A 19,086-nucleotide genomic window follows, 5' to 3' on the forward strand; every position below is an offset into this window, starting at 1 on the left:
CATTTCTAGAGGGCACACGCGCTCACCAGAGAGAAAGAGAAAGTGAGAAAGCATCTTTCATGGAAGATGGTCATGCCGTAAACACTTCTCTATTACTCCCTCATTTTGGGATTATGGGCATGAATGCACACGTGCCCAGCATGTTTTTCAAGCTGCTGGGTACAGGACTCAAACTGCATAGTCAGTTACATGGGATCCAACTGCCTTAACCACCATGCCATCTGTTGGTCTCTCACTTTCTTACACCACTAAAAGAAAGAAAACATTGACAACTCCAATGTTACAACACTGGCAGGAGCAATGAATACTTAACTATATGAATAAATGTTTTTTCAAATAAAGATTTCAGAGCTTTTATCTTAAGAATAGCTATGCTCAAGAATAGCTATGTTAATGCTGTTTTGATAAGTAGTTCAATTCACTTTGGATACAGTAGGCACAAAAGTCAAAAAGAATTCAAGAATCCTTCTGGGATTATATTATACTTCTTCCCAACACCAATAGAAACACTAAGCAATGATAAGTCTAGAGTGTATAAATTACAAAAATATTGAGCTGTAAATATGTGAAGCAAAAATTGGTAACAATGATAAGAAACTGAATTGATGCAGTTGGTGTGTGCAAACTACACATTGAGAACTGAATTTTAGAGTTCAGGTTAAGAAAATTGAAACAGTAATAAAAGAGAACTGCTTTGATGGCTAAAAAAAAACATTTATGGAAAGCTCTAAGGGGAAAAGACACAATCAAGACTCTATCAACTTCTCCTCTTCATACTATCCCCAAAGATGAGGAGAAACTAATTTGAAGTCTTACATTTGGGCGTTTAGTACATCACCTTAAAAAGTAAGGTGGAAGTGACCACTGGATAGGGTCACTGTGAGGGACCATCTTCCTCACATCTTCTCTTTATCCCATGTAACCTTCAAAAGAGGCAGGCAGAGCTCAACTACTTCTCTATTGCTGTTGTACACTCTTCCCATGAGTCCTCTAATGTCACTAGCCAACTGCAACATTCAGTTCTGAATGAAAGGTACAGAAGATATCCCTTTAGAGCTCTTGGAGCTCTATGCTTCAGTCTAACTTGTCAGAGCTTACCCTGAAGTTTCTGGGCACCAATCCAGCTAGGGTTTTTTGCTTTCTTTCACAATTGTCCCTTACGTGTTTTCTGGTCTCAGGGATCTTATAGGGTGGTTAGCAATAAATGTGCTGTCATTGGTGGTAGAATTCTGATACCACAATCCTATGCTTCAATGGTTAACATGACCACTATAACACAGTGCTTTATGCTAAGAAAATAGTCATACTCACTCCGTCTTCAGGAGTGCACAGTCTAATAGATGTGATAAACGGATGATCACACTATGATTTTACAATTGACAGTAGAGGGCTACATAATAGGCAATGTTAGAGTCAAAGAAAGTCAGACTGAGCTTGAGCACTAGTGATGGGTTTACCAAGATAATCTTTAAGCTAAGTCTTGAAGATAGAATAGGAATATTTTTGAAATAAAGAACCATAAAAACTTAGAAATATATATGAGTCTTTAAATAATTTATCATATACAACACTGTCTCAAACACAACTTTTTTAGAATAAGAATATACTTGTCCAGCTATTTCTCTTCTCCAAAGTGCTGATCGGTGTGGATGCTGGTGACAGCAAGGGGCAAAGCGGTTGGTATAGAGTAGGTAGTGGATGGTGGGTGTGAGACAAAAAAGAACAAGATTATAAATGATAAATTTTTGTTTATAAGAGAAAAACGAATCAAAAAAATTTTTTGTATTATCTTAAATAGTTCACAATAGTATATATTTGTTAATTTATCTGTCATAAAAAGAGCACTGTGCCTCAAAGAAATGTCTAACTAGTGCACAATGTTTACAGTTTTCTGGGTAATTGTAGTTTTTTGTTAATTTATAAGTCATTGCTATAAATATCACTTTCATTTTTGGTACACATGAAATTGCAACTAAAATTTATTTTGTCAATGTTTTTTGAATGAACTGAATAAAGTTTTTGTTTATTTAAAAAATTATCACAAGTTCAGTATGAAAGTCTTCAAAGTTAAGAACCATCCATACAGGTCTCAAAAATTTAATTCTAATTTCTTTTTTAAAAAGAAAAAAGATAGTTAAAGAAAGGGTCATAATCACTTATTTTAGCTATGGAAGAGAAAGCGTCCACATCCCTTCTCATAACTTGCTAAGTTAAATGAGGTTGGAAAAGCAAAGGCTTTCTTTCTATAGGTTACTCAGAAGATACCCTCCAAAGAGAGCCAGCAAAGGCAAGGTAGTCATTTGCAAGCCTGTTTATATATTTATGTCCATTTGTTGTGTTTTATATTACAAATCAGTAATATTTAATCTATTAGAACTCAGATAAAAATAGATACTTCAATGCCTCCTAAATATTAGATGAATATAAATAGCACCATTGTGGAATTTTCTTCAAAACCACACCCTTGAAAGACAGACTGTTCTATAAGGCAATATTTAAGGCCTTCTGAAAAGTGAATTATGATTCACTTTGTGTTGGGAACACAAAGAAAGTGGAAGAGAAAATTCTGGACCTTTGGTAGCTTGTAAAGTTTAAGGACAAATGGAAAGTGAAAAAAAAATTTAAGCCCACTTGTTTAGGGATATCTTATGTTTGTAATAAAGTAAGCAAGGGATTAAAAACTAGCACCACTAAAAATATATAACCAAGACTTGAAGAAAATAGATTTAAGGACAAAATTTATTTAATTTTAATAGAAGAAAAGAAAGCTGACTTTGAACAAGGTTACTAATTTAACTCGATAATTACATGCAATTCAATTATTAATATTTAGAATAATGGGGAAAGTTAAAGGGTTGAAACACTTAATTAAAAAAAAAAACAAAACCAAAGTGCTAAAGAGAAAAGGAAAAAGAGCAAAGTTAATGTCATACTTCTTTAAAAGGACTTCTCAGCCTCTATTAACTATGGCTTGATGGTATAAGGTTTTTCAGTGTGATTTATTTATTATGCTTTCACATAATCCTCAGGACATCTTTGGAAAGGTTATACAAATAAGTCACAATGTCGAGAAAAGAGAAGAAAGAAGAAATGAGGTTGGAAAACAAAAGTTTCCTAAAATACAGCAAAGAAAAGTGTGTACGGAGTGAAGGTGGGGAGAGGCAATACGTGGGTAGGGAGGAATGGGGACCAGAGAGGTTGGTGGAGTTAGATACATTCCCTATTTAACATGAGTTTCATGGGATGAGTTATAAAAATAACAGAAATCTGAATCTGTAAGATCCACATTTGAACCTTAGTTTCCTAGAAATGGTTACAACATAAGAATACAAATGTATCCAAAGTTCAGTGAGTCCTTAGTCATTTCCATATTTGGACATAGGTAAAGGAAAATACAACTTTTAATATCTTCTCTATTAGAGCCTTATTATCATCATCATTTAATACAAATCTCATAAAGTTTAATCAGAAAGAATAATTTGGCCTGTGTTCCAAAGAAAGCATTCCAAAGGGATTTGCTATTATGTTTCCAGTGATGTTGCTTAGAAAATGTGTTGTTTTGCTATATTCTTCCTTACAGGTCAAATAGCAGTCTGGTTTGTTAAACATCAAAAAGAAGTGTCTGATTTCTAATCGCCAAGAGACAAAGCTACTGGTGGTCTAAGGAGGACATGAGAGACCTCAAAACTGAAGTATACTGAAATGTGGGATTTTTTTTGGCAAGTGATAATGGCAGTTTGTCCAACATAAAGTAATGAAGAAGAGAGAAGGCAGCCATAAGTGTGATGTTCCAAAAAATCACGTCTGTATTTGCGTCACTGGAGAAAGTGTGTAAAGAAGCTACACTAATGAAATTATGATGGTAGCACTAATAGTTAAATACTAACTTCTTATATCACAAAAACTGGAAGTTTATAGTTTTGCCACTATTTACATTTACTTATTATTGTGTTAATGAAAGCCAAGTAACTAAATCCCTTAATAAGCCATGCTGAAATTTTCCTCAAGTTTTTGATTAGGGAAAAAACGTGCTCTTATTCATTTTAGCAGCGATAAATGACTTTCCTTCCTGAAAAAAAATCACAAAAAAATGCTCTGTATATTTTAGTCTTTCATCTCCCTTTATGAGTCTGAATCACAACAATTCAGTTATGAAAGATGGAAATTAGAACGTCTTTATTCCCCCCACCTAGGACAACAATAAAGAAAAGACCTATTGAGTTGATATGTGGACAAAACTTTATTTCCAGGGAGAAGAAACAGAAATTGAAACTACAGGTTAAAAGACAGTCCTTCAATCGGGTTCATTTTACTTAAATTTTAAGTTAGAATGAACTCAACTGTATCTTTATCTTCTGATTTTTTTTTTTTTACTTATTTTTTCCTAGACAGACTTGCTATGTCACAATCCACCTGCCTCAGTCTTCCAGCCACTCTTCACAATCCATCTGCCTCAGCTTCCCAGCTGCTCTTCACAGTCCACCTGCCTCAGCCTCTCAGCTGCTCTTTTTAAAACAATGTTTCTAAGCGGCCCAGGTCAGTGGAGAGCTCATAATCTTCCTGCCTCAGCCTTCTGAATTGTGATTATAAGTGTGTGCCACTATGCTCACACCTTAAGTGGGAACAGGAATTGAAGCTGGGCCTCCCATGTGGTTCTGGGCTGGGGAACACAGCATCTTGGCAGCATGCATGACCATGGCTGGGCCTGCCTTCTGATTTTTTCTTTTCTTTTTTTTTTTTTGTAGAGGGAGATTTTTCCTATGGGGCATATGTGCTTGCTGGAGAGACAGAGAGAAACAGAGAGACAGAAAGTGAGAAATCAACCCCTCCAGGGGAGATGGCTTTGCTGTAGTCCCTTCTCCATTCTCCTCTCAGGATCTTGGGCATACATGTACATGCACCCAGCATACATTTTAAGCTACCAGGTCTGGGACTCAAATCAGAGTCGACTCTGTGGAAGTCCAGCGATGTAACCACTATGCTATCTGCTAGTCCCTGCCTTCTGATTTTCAATAGTGCTATCTTTCAAATATCTATACAGTGTTTTGTGAAATATATTAGTAGAGTTAAATTTAGGCTATTTACAGATAAAATATTGTGTACAATACTAATTGAACAAATCACAATACAAAAGAAAGGATATGCTCAATGATCTTTTCTCTTTCTGGAGCTTTCAATGAAGGGATACAAAATTAAATAAATATTTTTCTTTCTTTTTTTTTTTTTTAGAGGTTTTCACTATAGGGCGCGTGCGCTCGCCAGACAGAGAGAGACATAGAGACAGAAAGCGAGAAATCACCCCCCAGGAGGGATGGTCACGCCGCAATCCCTTCTCCTCCATTCTCCTCTCGGGATCTTGGGCACGCATGCACACGCACCCGGCGTGAGTTTTAAGCCACCGGGTCCGGGACACGAACCACGGTCGACCACGTGGGAATCCAGTGACATAGCCATTACGCTAACTGCTGGTTCCCTTAAATAAATATTTTGATCACTGTAAAATGATATGGCTATCTAAAAAAGGGCAGTTTTACTTGCTAGTTTTAAAAAATTTTTGTGAGAAGGTGCATGTACTCACGAGAGACAGAGACAAAGTAAGAAGGCCCCAAAGGGAATGTTCGCACCACAACCCCTTTTCCTCTCTCCCTCCTTTCATTTTTTTAAGAATTATTTTATTGCACTTTATTTATTTTTGTTTGTTTGTTTATTTCAATTTGACCAGAGACTGACAGATTGAGAAAGAGAGAGAGAGGGAAAGTGAGGAAGTAAGCTATCACGTCTGGGACTTGAACCATGGTTGCCATGTGGGAGTCCAACACCCTTAACCACCATGCCACCTTTTAGCTCCTCCTCTCAAGATTTTGGGCACACGTGCACACACACACCTAGCATGTTTCTCAAGCCACTAGTCAAACTGTAGTCAGTCATGGGGGATGTGGCTGCCTTAACCAGCAGGCCAAGGACCCAGCCCATGGGAAGCTTTATTTCTAAAGACATGTACTAATCTATAAAAATGTTAGACTCTGATATTAATTCTGATATTACTGCCACTAAGGGTTGTTAATTTGAACTTAAATGTGTGGGTAAAAAGAGGCTTATAAATCATTTTTTTAAAATGTTACTTACTCTTCAAAAGTTTATTCATGAGAGTGAGGAAAGAGAGTGAGAGAGAGACTAACGCCCTCAACAGAGATCTGAACACCACACTCAGCAGCCTTCCCATCCAGCCTGGATCACAGGCAGGTGTACCCAGTGTGTATATGTTGCTCAAGAACTGAACAAATGCTGTTCCATATGGATCCAGCATGCCTGAGTAGCGCATTACCACTGTGCCAAGGAGTTGGCTCATGGATCATAAATCTTGACCAGTATCTATACACAGTGGTTTGTTTCTACAACAACTAACAGTAAATTTTTTTTCAAACATCAGTTTTGCAGTGAGAAATATGTTCTTACTATCTGCTGTCAGATGTCTATAACAATGAAGGAATAAATTACGTAAAAAATGGACGTAGGCTGGCTAGGTAACCAAATGGTTAAGGGAGTTGAATTTCACACAGCCAACCACAATTTCAGTCCTGGTCCTGGAGACTTGGGAAACTCCCTTGGTACGTGTGTGTGAGAAGGCCAAATGCCTATAGAGTGCAGAAATAGAGGAGAAGGGATTGCAGCATGACCACACCCTTTTGAGGTGTGCTTCTTCCTGTCTCCCTGTTTCTCTGTCTCACCATATCTCTATGGAGAATACATGTGCCCTTTGACAATTAAAAAAGAAAAGAATGAATGGCCAAAAAATGATTCTAGCCATGACCTGGGCCCCAAGAAGCTGGAAAGTAATTGCCTTACCAGCTTGTTGTCTGTGGTTTTTAGAATGGAAACTAAGGTTAACATGATAGCCCCTAAAAATTTTTTTTAAAGCCAGATAGTGGCCATGGTAAAATATGCTGCTTTGTGGCACTGACCCACATGAGAAGGTTCCTGGTCTGTGTCTGGAGACCTCCCTGAGTACCCTGGGCACATGCATGCCAGTGATCTGGGGCTGCTGAAGCTGGGTTGTAGCTGAGACTCTGTTGGGAGTGCTGTCACTATTTGTCTGTCTCTCTCTCCCCAATCCCTCTTTCTTGTGAAAAAATAAACAAACTGAAAAGAAAAACCCTTAAGGTGGGCCAGCCAGTGGCATGGTGGTTAAGACGGCTAGATCCTATATGGCCAACTATGCAGTTTGAATCCTGGAGCCAGCAGCCTGAAAAACACACCAGGCGTGTATGTGTGTGCCCAAAATTCTGAAAGGAGGGAGAAATGGAACAGAAGGGACTGCAGTGTGACCATCCCCATACATGGTGCTTTCTCACTGCCAAGCGCCCCCACCTTGTCCCCATGAGCACATGCCCTTGGGTAAATTAAAAAACAGAGCAAAATAAAACCCTTATGGAAATTACTTTTTTAAAGGAGGAATCCATTGTTATAAGGCAATTCAAAATTTCCCCATGTGATTGACTCACTTGCCCAACACCTTCTTCCCACAAAATACATTTATAGTATAAAATATCAGGTGTTGATGACAAAAAAAAGTACATGGTGTTTTCTTTGCATTTTGTAGCTTCTCTAGTATTTGCTGACTTAAGAGTAATTTGGGGCTGTGGAAGACTCATTTTCCTCTCTTCTTAAAATGCAAAATAAGTATCTAAAATCTAAGTGTTTGCTTTAACAGACTAATGATTTCTAGAACTCTATTATGAAAATATACTTCATTTCACACAAATTATATTTGGTTTTGAAACATGTATTAATTGAATTTTTCTAAATCTTATAGTTTTTCTAGGAATAGGAAACTTAAAAATTTTTAATTGTAATTCACTTTGGAATTTATTATTTAAATTAAGAATGAAATAAGTTCAGATGGTCTCCTATTAGGTTTTGAAAACTTGTTACCACATGTACCGATTCAAGAGGAATGAAAGAAACATCTATATATCCAGCAATAAAAATGATTAAGAATAAAAGTCTTAGTAATTGACTATAAGGATGATTCTATTGATTGAAATCATAAAATAATCACTTCTGAATTCACTTTCTAATAGTGGTAATATGTTTGGTGTATTGTGATTATTTCACTCAGTGCTCTTAGGGATCTCTAGGTACCCATTTAAAGAGAGGTGGACAGGATTAGGCATTCCGTGTGGCTACAGAACCATAATAACAGATCCTGAATCTAATAACAAGGAGTCAGTCACTAGCACATGGTCTAATTACCTTACTGAAAAAAATTTTTTTGTGTGTGACCTTGGGCTAGGAAAAAGGCAAAAAAAGAAAATTTGGGATGCTGTACCATATTATGAAAAATTTCAGTAAGTTATACCTAAGTTTGGAAATATTTTAAAAATTGTAGTAGAGAGGCCAGCAGGTGGTGTGAAGGTTAAAGTGCTGGATCCCACATGGCCAACTGTGTGGTCTGAGTCCCAGACCAGGTGGCTTGAAACTCACACCAGGCACGTGTGTGTTCATACTCAAAACCTGAAGAGAAGAATGAGGAGAAGGGGCTGTGGATGGCCATCCCCCTGGGGAGTGATTTCTTACTTTCTCTCTCTCTCTCTCTGTCCCTCTCTGGTGAGTGCACATGCCGTATTGCAAAACTTAAAAAATTATATATATAGTTAACATATCAGTATTTCTCCAAAACGAAATAATCCTTACTAAAACATTCATTTACAAATGATGTATACATATTATTGCATCTTACATTGCTGTGATCCACTCAAGACAAACTATCTTCTGACTCGGACAATCAATCCCATTGTGACTGTTTATACTAAATGATCTTTGTCAGAATATGGTGCTAAACATGCCTTTGTCAAGTGCATGGCCTCTAAAACTTCTAAGGCACTTCCCCTCTAAGGTGAGCCAGTTTTCTTTTATAGCTCATTTGCTCTTCTAGAACTTACTTTTTCTCTTGTTAATGACAATCTTAGACAAATGAATTTATAGTTAAAATAAGAATCACAATATTTCTAAAAAGAGCAAATCTAAGTAACTGTGATATCTAAATCACTATTACATCCTTCTTACCAATTTGGAAAACTTAGGTGCAATCCTTTCTTAGTTCTGGCAGAGGTGGCCAGTGGGAAAGAAAAGAGAAGCGCATCGAGAAATAAAATTTGGATATCTAAAGTAGTAAAGACCTTTTCTATGTTTGTTTTTTTTTAATGCAAAATTGCATGACTGTCCTGATGACCCAGTAGTTGGATCAGAGTAAAAGAACTATATTGCACATTTCAGCAAGCATAAAATTGTTATTGTTAGTGTATATCTTTAAAAGATTCATCATGATTCTTACTGGTACAGTGCAATTACTTCTTCTGTCATAACTTTAAAGAATTTAGGAGTTATTCAAATGAGTTGGAATGAAAGATATGAAGTAAAAAATTAAAATATTTTTCTGCTTAATGTGCTTTATTGGTTATCATTTTATATACCATTTAAATGAAATTTCTGCAAAACTTAAAGCTACCATAAGCTAATCTTCTAAAAGTTCCCTCTGCTGTGTTTGTTTGCTTGGGCTCCCTCTTTGTCTGCCTTCCTTTTGTGGGATGAGGGGACCACAGATATTATGATACAAAGAATTTAAGACAGATGAAGTAAATTTTGTTGATACTTGGCAAAATAAACTGAAATAAAGAACTAAACATTTTGGCTTGAAGGGCTTCCTACACATTATTTAAATTATTTTAATACTAACAATACAAAGATGTAACATGGAAAATAAATTCTTAAAATAATACATTGTCTTCATACGTGCTTTTATACTTACAGTATTTGATAAATTTCGTATCCTACATCCTAGCATCCTTATTAATGATTTTAAAAAAAAATTAGTTATTTCATTTTACTATTATTGTTATTATTTTTATTTGACCAGAGAGAGACAGAGGGAAAGTGAGAAAGCAAGCCACCAGGTCTAGGACGTGAACTGCAGTTGGCCATGTTGGGAGTTCTGTGCCTCAACCACCACACCAACTGCCAGCCTCTTATCAATTATTTTTAAAAGATTATTCTGCATTCTCTATTTTGTTTCACTTACTTCCTTTTAAATTATTTCTAATTAAAATATATCTTTAACTATATAATATATAATAATTTAAAAAAACAGGATGCAGATGTAGAGTAACCAAATATTCTTCTACAACTCTAATGGAGATCAGCACCTGTGTAGTATACCGGTTTGCAGGTATGTGACTGCTTTTCAAATATGGACCCTCCTAAGATCCACAGTCCAAAATATTTCACATACAGTACAACACTATAAATAAGGATAGGTAAATTAAAAATGTGCAATATTACCATTAAAATATTTCAAGTCATATGAATATGACAACAGTGGATTAATGAAGAATAGGTGAACAGATAAGAATCAAAGGAGGCACTCATAACACTGCCACACAGATACTGACAGTATATATTATTAATAATAACTTATAGTACCTGCCTACTAGATGGCAAGTACTTCCTACCATTTTCTATCCTTACCAGACATTAGGAAAAGTAAGACATTTAAAACCTGAACTTATTAATATTGTTTGCTACTAACACCATTTATAAGAAAAACAAAGCCCAAAATTAAACAAAAGGGCAAATATTTCATTTAAAAGTAATACTTCTCAACATTAAATTTGTACACAGTATGTCTATTTCTAAGCTCCCTAACTTTCAGGGAAACATGGGGAAGCTTCAGAAGGCACCAAAATGATCAAAAAACCCATAATCTATAAAATTGGTGTAATAATCATTCACGGTTTCATTAGAGGTCAGTTCACTGACTTTAGCAGAGAATGAATAATGTCTGCAGTAGTCAAAAATATGCAAAAAGTTATCTGTTTCTAGATTCTCTGAATACACATGCAGAAAACACTGCAGAGGCTTCCAATTGATGGCTGTCAGTTTCCTCTTAGAGAAAAGCTCTAAGCAAACCTGGCATTTGATATAAGACAGATGTAGAGAATGGAGGTTAACTGTCAGAGGTTACTCAAATTCCATTTATCCCAACTCAGTTACTATTCATAACTTAGCTAGGTTGCTTACTTGCTTGCTTTTTCAGTTGTAGTCAAATAAACCTCATTACCTTTTTAATGGATGGGAAGAATAAAACACTTTCTTTTCAAATTTCAAAATTGGCTAAATAATGAAATTAACTAAATGGAGAAATGTTAATTTACATTTCTCCTTTATGTACATTTATATGTATAGGAAATCAGGTTATTCAACATAGCGCTTTTTTCTAGAATGAATAGTGAGAGGTCAAAACACCACAAAAAAAATTGTCCCTCTGCTCCCACACCATCATATATTTAAAAAACCACTGAGATTGATATTGATTAGTAAACCTCAGGTATTATAAAAGAAATGAAACACATATTAATACTTTATAATACATTGTAATACGTACTGTTTAAAAAGCAGTTAACAAAAAAGAAATGCCATTATTACAGTTGTTAAGCTAAACTCATAGCAGTGTTTTTCACAACTATAAACTAGTATTTCATTTTTTTGGGTTACATTGTTGATTGGTGATGAGAAACCTTCCCTTGAGTTCTCTAGACACAGCGAGGTCATATCCAAAAACAGGTTCTAAAGACTTTACTCTTTTAATTACTATACCTTGTTTGATATCTAAAGAGCACTCTACCTCACACTTGATTAGTTTCACCAGGTCCAAGGTGCATAACTTTGCAACTAACACCTTTAATAATCACTTTGAGCTTCTTTATCCTTAAGTAATGGAAGTCACATTTCCCCAGGCCAACATCCACTGCTGGCAACAGATGCATCAGAACCACCAGAACCAAAGAGATTATTCAATTCACATTTTAAACCAGCCAAAAAAAATAGAGTTTGAAAAAAGTCTAAGTGTCCGAAGAGACTGTTTTGGCAAATATGATTTCAAAAAATACAAGTCATTAGCTTCTTAATGTGGAAGTCGGACTTTCCCAATGTACAATTTATTACTGGCAAAGGATTCACCAAGCTATGCCAGTAAAAAGGGGAGAATTTTTGGAAAAGTGATCTATGTACACAATTCCAGTTAAGTTATAAAAGCAATATGTAATTTAGTAAAGGCTTCTGCTGCACTATTATGACAACAAACATTAAATCAGAATCAATTATCTGCCACATTTGGAACACTGTGGCATTACTCACTGAAAAGTCTTGTGTAAAACTTGCTTGAAAAGGAAAAAGAAGTCAGAAAATGCCAGCAGGTGTTCCAGGAACATTTATTAATAACAAGATCCAAATTTGGGAATCAATTAATAGATCATAAATCTAGAAGAAATTTCAGATCTCACTTTAAATATGAGGGGACTGAGGCTTTGGAAAGTGACATGATCTGAACATGGTTACACAGGAGTATAGGACAAAGCCAAGAAACTATACCATGTTGCATTTCAAAAGTACAAGACAAAGGCTGTCTCCCAAAGAAACAATTACTTTTACTTTCTGGAACTATAATTCTTCTTCTGTCTCATAGAGGGTAGTAAGTAATCCAAGAGTGGCAGAAAAGGACACAGACACACACACGCACACACAAAGAGGTACTACTTATTAGTGTAAGAATGTCTTTTTTCTTTTCTTTTCTTTTTTTTTTTTTTTTTGCAAGGCAATAGATATTACTGTATTATTGAGCTTATACAAATAACTATTCTGCTACATAATAAGAATGGTCAAGAGATGGGTGTGAATGCCAGATGTGGTATGTGTGGAGGAGTGGGGCCTAGGGAAGGACATTTGGAGGAGGGATACAGAGGCAGAGCCTTAATGGGATGGGGAGGTGTGCTGTTATCTGTTGAAGATATTTTGATCAACTGGACTGGGGAGAAATGTTCACATATTGAAATGTTCACTTTGTAAGCTAAACAATGTGATTGAATGTGTGTGTGTGTGTGTGTGTGTGTGTGTGTGTGTGTGAATGGTCACAAAGTATTTTCTGATTGCAAAGGGGTCAGGAAGGGAGAAGAGTTTATGTTTCAATTTAAAAATTTCTTTAACAAATTGATGAACCCAGCAACTCAAAAGAAAACAAAAATCTTTAAATTTGGAAGACAAAGTATAGAAGAAAATCAGTAATGTTTTAGAAAAAAGTCATAGAATTCTATTTCACCAGTTCAGTCTCATGTAATCTCTTTGGATGAATTTGCAGTGTTACTGTGGTCTGACCTTTTCGTTAACATTCAACATTATTATTGATATTTCAGAACTTGTCCCTACCATTAAGTTGGCCTTTCTCTTGATCATTTTTTGTTCTCTTATTTGTCTGTCTTTAGTTTTCCTGGTATAGTACTCTCCCTTTAGAACTTCTTAAACAGCTGGTCTGGTGTTAGTAAATTATGTCAGGTTTTGTTTTACCTGAGAATGTTTTTATCTTTTCTTCCACATGAAGGATAATCTTGCCAGATACAGTATTTTTGTTTAAAATTGTTTTTCACCTAACACTTTGAATATATTTTCCCATTCTTTCCTTGCTTGCATGGTTTCCAATGTTAGCCTGATGGGATATCCTTTGAAAGTAACTTGACATTTTTCTCTTGTCAATTTTAGTATCTTATCTAAAATTGGTCTGTGGTTTTGGTCAATCTGGCTATGATGTGCCTTGGAGAAAATCTTCTTGGGTTGATTCTATGTGGGGTCCTTCATATATCTTGGGTCTGGATATCTGAATGCCTCTCTAGGTTTGGAAAGTTTTCTTCCAGGATTTCGTGGAATAATCAATGCCCTGATTAGTTTCTTCACCTTGTGAGATACCGATTATCCGGATGTCTGGGTGGCTAATGGTATCTAGTATTACTTGTATATTATTCTTATTTTGGGGAGAGTTATTTTCTCAGTCTTTTTTGTAATTTTTCTAGATCAGAGGTTCTATCTTCTACATCTGTGAGTCAATCTTCTGCATAGTTTAATCTGCCTTTTTTTTGGGGGGGGGAGGTTTCTTTGCTATAGGGCGTGTGCGCTCACCAGAAAGACAAGAGAGAGACAGAGAGACAGAAAGCGAGAAACCTCCCCCCAGGTGGGATGGTCACAATCCCTTCTCCATTCTCCTCTTGGGATCTTGGGCATGCATGCACATGTGCCCAGCATGAGTTTTAGCCACCAGGTCCAGGACTCAAACCACGGTCAACTACAGGGGAGTCCAGCAACATAGCTATTACGTCAACTGCTGGTCCCCTAATCTGCTTTTAATACTTTCGAGGGAGGTTTTGATTTCTTGTATTACAGCCTTCATCTCTAACAGTTCTATTTGATTCTTTTTTAAGGTGTGTATTTCCTCTTTCAGATCATGGAAGAACTTCCTCACCTCCTGGAACTCAACTCTTTTCTCCTGCATCTTCTGGAGTTTGGTGTCTCTCTTTTCTTGCATCTCTGTTAGCTTTGTCACTATGAATATCCTAAAATCTTTATCTGACATTTCCAGGAGTTCCATGGTACTGTCTGTAGATGGTGAAGGGCTGTTCTTTCCTCTTGGAGGAGAGATATTTTCTTGATTGCCCATATTGCTTTTTTTTTTTTGGAGAGATTTTCGCTATAGGGCGCGTGCGCTCGCCAGACAGACAGAGAGAGACATAGAGACAGAAAGCGAGAAATCACCCCCCAGGGGGGATGGTCACGCCGCAATCCCTTCTCCTCCATTCTCCTCTCGGGATCTTGGGCACGCACGCACACGCGCCCGGCGTGAGTTTTAAGCCACCGGGTCCGGGACACGAACCGCGGTTGACTATGTGGGAGTCCAGCAACATAGCCATTACGCTAACTGCTGGTTCCCTTGATTGCCCATATTTCTTGTGACTCTGCAGTGGTGGTTTCTGGTCATCTGATGGATTATAAGTTACTTCCTACTTGGCTTTTCTCTGGGTGTGGGGCTGGAAGGAGGGGCGTGCGGCAGAGGCTTTTTGGTTAAAGGAACAGGGAAAGCCTACCTCAGAAGCACATGGATTCTGGCTTTTCGCTGGGTGTTCTTGCTATAGGAATTTCTGTCTGAAACAAGGGACTATGTTGGCTTCTATTACAAAGGGCTTATATTTAATTAAATAGTTTCAATTACTTAGACTCCAAAATAGATTTACAGGTATGTGAGAAGGGAGGTGAGGCAAATATAAAAGCAGGACATTCTAGGAGACAGGCAAGGCTTGGGAATTGGAAGATCTCATGGCAGTTTAGGGAGGAAGGCAAAAAAAGATCATGATTCATCTTGATACTGGGAAAGCCTGAAAAGGAAAGAATCTGTTTCTGTAATCTGCAGGACTTTCCATGTCTCCTTATTTGAAGAGAATGGTCACTACATGGATGGTCTGCAAATTTAAGGTTTCTATACTAGAGAAGAAGCTGAAGGGATTGAGAAATACTTATTCACTATCTTATAAAAGAAAATGGTCCTGGGACCAGCAGTTAGTATAATGGCTATGTTGCTGAACTCTCATGTAGCCGACTGCGATTCGAGTCCCGGGCCCGGTGGCTTAAACTCACGCCGGGCGTGTGTGCATGCATGCCCATGATCCCGAGAGGAGAATGGAAGAGAAGGGATTGCAGCGTGGCTATCCCCCCAGGAGGTGATTTCTCGCCTTCTGTCTCTCTGTCTCTCTCTGTCTTTCTGGTGAGCGCACATGTCCTATAGCAAAAACCTCTCCAAAAAAAAAAGAAAAGAAAAGAAAAGAAAAGAAAAGGGTCCTAAATGAAAATTCAGGAATGAAGTGGGAGAAAGAATTACAGCTGTTGAATAACAGCTAAGTATCAACATGCAATGAGGGAGGCCAGCAGGTGACATGGTGGCTAAGGTGCTGAACTCCCACATGGCCAACCACTATTTGAGTCCCAGAGCTGGTGGCTTGCTTTTTCATTTTCTCTCTTGTTCTCTCTCTCTTTCATGTTCTCAATAGAAATTTTTTAAAAAGAGTTATTTTCTTATTTAACTTTTACTTATTTATTTATTTATCCATCCAGGTCTGGGACTCAAACTGTGGTCAGCCATGTGAGAGTCCAGCACCCTTAACCACCATGCCACCTGCCAGCCCCTCCCATAGGAAATTTTAAAAATTAATAATAATAAGTGAAATTAAATAAATAATTCTTAAAAAGTGTTACTGAGGTGAAGAAATTAGACTTTTAAAAAAGATAAAAATTTCAGTGTAAGTGGGAGTATACATATAAGACTCTGTTTATAGAACAGCAATGTGTATTTTTAAATGGCAACAATAAAACCAATTGAAATTAATCCTACTACTGTCCCTACAGGCAGAAGATATCATGGTACTGTTAATTCCCTTTGGAGGGTAAAGAGACAGTTATTTTGAGGATCTTAGGTATTTATACTGTGGTATAAATATAGTGATTTTTTTTCTAAAAGTTTTTTTTAATATCATACTTTGCTTCCCATTTATTAACACAAATAACTCCTAAAGGTTAAAATGTAGGTATCTAAAATTCAGCATTAATAAACTGTAGTAATGTATACAATGAGTGGTAAAGTACTCAAGATCATACCAACTGACAAAGTAAAAGTCATTTTTTTTGGAGAGGTTTTTTGCTATAGGGCGCGTGCGCTCTCCAGACAGAGAGAGAGTGAGACAGAAAGCGAGAAATCACCCCCCAGGGGGGATGGCTACGCCTCAATCCCTTCTCCATTCTCCTCTCGGGATCTTGGGCACACACGCACACGCACCCAGCATGAGTTTTAAGCCACCGGGTCTGGGACGCGAACCGGTCGACTACATGGGAGTCCAGCGACATAGCCATTATGCTAACTGGTGGTCCCAGTAAAAGTCATTTGATGAATTATGTTAATATAAGTTTTTCTCTACACCAACAACTAAGAAACCAAATTGAGCAGTGGGTAAGCAAGAGAAATAATCGCCCTCTGAAGTCCAGATTGGATATTTTAATGATAAATCTACAATCTTACTTGGAAAATAAAACATTTTACAGTACTGATAAGACAATTTGTTTCTGTTTTTAATTGCAGAGGGAGTGTGCACTTGCCAGAGAAACACAGAAAAGCAGAGGTGGTGACTGGGAAGGGAGAAAGCATCTCCCAGTGAGGTGTGTGTGGCCACACCACAATCCCCTCTCCTCCATTTCTCTATCTTATTGGGATTTGAGGAACTCATGCACAGGTGCCTGGTGTTTTTTCAAAACACTGGAGCTAGGGTTTGCACCATGGTCAGCCATGTGAGATTGGCTCCCTTGTCCACTAAGCTATGGGACTGACCCAATAAAGCACTGGAAAAGAAGCTGCCCTCTAAAATTAGCTAAGGTTAGGCTCCTCCTTGTGGCCAGCAGTCAAAAAATTTTCCCTCTATTTACATCTCTGTAAACCCTGTCTGTTTCCAGTCACACTCAACAAACTGAACCACTTTAGCAGAATTAATAACTGATTAGAAGACTATAACAGAGGAAATAGAAAGGCATACCACCATCCCAGAATAGATATAAAATGATCTAGATTGTTGCCATGTCAATGATAGAAATGTAATGATTCAATGGTATAGATTATAATAGGTCTCTAATTACTGTTCTCCAACTCTGTAAATCATTTTCTAAAGCAGGATAGTACTGTCCTGTCTTCTTCCAATTAAAGTAACAGTTTTATAAAGGAATGGGTATAGGAAGCACAACTAACTATGAATATACTGCTTTGGAATAGTATTTAAGGTGATGGCTTAGACAACAGAACAATTGTACTCCTGGAAAAGTGCTAAGGAGTTCAGAAGAAACAAGAAAGATTATACTTAGCAAGACTCACAGACATGTGTAAGGGGCTATAAACTGAAATCAAAGACTTAAAAAATCCTCAACTTAGACTGCAAGACTTGATATAAATAACAGTAATATGACAAGGGGAAAAAAAGTGCAGGGACCAGCAGATGGCGTAATGGTTACATTGCTGGACTCTTACATGGTTGGCCACAGTTCGAGTCCTGGACCCAGCGGCTTAAAACTCATGCCAGGTGTGTGTGTATATGTGCCCAAGATCCCAAGAGGAGAGTGGAGGAGCAGAGATTGTGGCATGGCCAGCCCCCGCTGAGGCTGATTTCTTGCTTTCTATCTCTGTCTCCCTCTCTGTCTCTACGGCAACTGCATGTGCCCTATAGCAAACTCTCTCCCCCCAAAATTCAAAAAGACAAATAAACAAAAAATGGTGCAAGAACTATCCAGAGAGTTTATTTTTATGAGAAAAATGTAAACAAACAAATCCTATAGTCTAAAAAGGTGTGTGTGTGTGTATGTATTTATGTAGAGCAAAACTGTAATTTCAAAATAAGTTAATCCTAGGGATCTCAATACTCAGAAGGAAGTTATTAATGAAAACTGGCATTTGGAAAGAATACTTCACAGTATTTTGCAATGTAAGGGGAAAATAATTATAAATATGTACACATATACACAAACACACACACCAATGGAAATTCTTAAACATGAAATAAAGTGAAGCTAAAAGAAGGCAAAATTATGTGTGTTTTTTTTGGGGGGGGGGAGAGATTTTTGCTATAGGGCACATATGCTTACCAGAGAGATAGAGACAGAAAGCAAGAAACCAACCCCCATGGGGGATGGCCATGCCACAATCCCTTGTCCTCCATAATCCTCTTGGGATTTTGATCATGCATGCACACAAGCCCAGCCTGAGTTTTAAGCCACCTGGTCTGGGATTTGAACCACAGTCGACTACATGGGAGTCCAGTACATCATCTACTGGTCCCAAGAAGGCAAAACTATCTTATCAGAATGAGCATACTTTATAGCCACCAGGCAAGATGGAGAATTTTGATAATACTTTCATAAAATAAGCACAAAAATAAGACAGACATGATAGGAGCTTAATGTATTAGAAGCTTAATACTATCCAAATTAGAGTAGCTAGTAAATTCCCAAGTTGCTTGTGCTGAAAATTTAGTTCTCCAACAGATAGAGGAAGTAATGATGGAAACTAATTTAATTATTTCATACTGAAGTTTGAACAAAAAGGCCAAAACAAATGATGATGCATAGGCAACAAGGAATGCTGGTAGTGACCACGCCCAGGGAAGGACAATCCTGGGTACTGTCACA

The 19,086-nt window shown here is 37.2% G+C and overlaps 1 protein-coding gene across 6 annotated transcripts in view; it reads right to left on the reverse strand.

The window, feature by feature from the left end:
* Window positions 1–19,086, reverse strand: part of WASHC3 (WASH complex subunit 3) — a 53,019-nt gene that overhangs the window by 11,614 nt on the left and 22,319 nt on the right. The window lies entirely within an intron of this gene.

This window comes from Tupaia chinensis, unplaced genomic scaffold (genome assembly GCF_000334495.1).
Source record: "Tupaia chinensis unplaced genomic scaffold, TupChi_1.0 Scaffold000054_1, whole genome shotgun sequence".
Lineage (NCBI taxonomy): Eukaryota > Metazoa > Chordata > Mammalia > Scandentia > Tupaiidae > Tupaia > Tupaia belangeri.